This window comes from Salvelinus namaycush, chromosome 2 (genome assembly GCF_016432855.1).
Source record: "Salvelinus namaycush isolate Seneca chromosome 2, SaNama_1.0, whole genome shotgun sequence".
Classification (NCBI taxonomy): Eukaryota; Metazoa; Chordata; class Actinopteri; order Salmoniformes; family Salmonidae; genus Salvelinus; species Salvelinus namaycush.
The window spans coordinates 30483170-30484932 of record NC_052308.1 but is presented as its reverse complement, the minus strand read 5'-3'; positions in this window follow the sequence as shown (position 1 = coordinate 30484932).

The following is a 1763-nucleotide window of genomic DNA, read 5'->3' as shown; positions in this document are numbered from 1 at the left end:
TTGCTCTCAGGCTTCTCCGCAGACTGTAGCGAAGTGACGTCGACCATACACACACACACACGCACGCACGCACGTACTGCACTGCACTGCGGATGCAGAAGTCTTTGCGGCAACCCAGAATACACGGGTCCATGTCCTCTTTTGGTTTCACTGATTATTGGTCATCTCCTGACTCCTGTGTGACATTGAAGGATCAATTGTAAAGGCATCATAAAACATTTATGCCAATTGGTGATAATAATGAATTGCCCTCTTTTAACTCCAAGTTCTTCAACTCTTGGCTTTACAACAGTGCTTAGTCAAGTCTGCCTCCACTCCCCTATTGAATCTACAGTTTTTTACCGTGACTTTTTTAAGCCTTTCTCAATACTGGCAGCGCTGTGAGTATGTCTGTCCTAGATTGCTGTATGTGGGATGAGTATGTCTGTTCCAGATCGCTGTATGGGGGATCGTTATGGGAAAAAACACTTTTCACATGTGACATTTCCACATGTTTTGCACAGGTGAAATCATCTAAAACAATGTGTTTTTGGAACACTTCACATGTGATGATATTTCACATGAAGTTTCACATGTGATCGCATAACCTTTCACAAGTGAATTAAAAATGTTCACATGCAATTTCACAGGTGATGCCATGCAATCAAATATAGTTGTTATGATACACACACAGTGCTTTTTTTAAAACAAATTTGACACACTTTGAATATGTTTACAGGAATAACTATTTAACATGTCCTTACTTGGGATTTGAACTCACAAATGCTTGGAACAGTGCATTTCAACCGTCCTGCTATCCCACCATGTCTATAACTGATTTCACCTTTATTCCTACACTTTTGGACTTCAAAGTACATCCCAGCTTTGATAAAAATACACTAAAGACAAATTATTATTTATCATAGTGATTCAGGTGTAACATTGAAACAGATTAATATGCACCACCAACATTATACAGCTACACAGAAAACCCTCAAATTGAGGAAATAAATAAATGTAAGTGCAGAGATGTATTGAATGTGTATACAGACTTTGTGGCAAAGCAGAAAGGTCAGTGTACCTCAAATCCAGAGGATGTGAGTTCAAATTCCAGGTGGGGTCATACTTTAGCTGAATAGCGATAGCACATAAAATTGCACATGTAAAAAAAGTAACCCCCAGGCTGTGTAAGGGCTATTTGACCAAGAAGGAGAGTGATGGAGTGGTGCATCAGATGACTTGGCCTCCACAATCACCCAACCTCAACCCAATTCAGATGGTTTGGGATGAGTGGGACCGCAGAGTGAAATAAAAGCAGCCAAGTGCTCGGCATATATGGGAACTCCTTCAAGACTGTTGGAAAAGCATTCCAGGTGAAGCTGGTTGAGAGAAAGCCAAAAGCTGTCATCAAGGCAAAGGGTAGCTACTTCAAAGAATCTGAAATATGATTTTTATTTGATTTGTTTAACCCTTTTTTGGTTACTACGTTATTCCATATGTGTTATTTCATAGTTTTGATGTCTTCACTATTATTCTACAATGTAGAAAATAGTGAAAATAAAGAAAAACCCTGGAATGAGTAGGTGTCTCCAAACTTTTAACTGGTACTGTACATGTGCATGTACATTCTTCTACCCAATATAGTCAATTGAATGCTGCATTCGTAACAATTTGGGAGGTGGGAATTTACCAGTTGTGAAGTCGTCAATACCAGTTGGATGCATTCATGTGCTTTGAACTTGTTGAGAAATGCTGATTGGCTAATGGCCAACAAGCTGCATAAA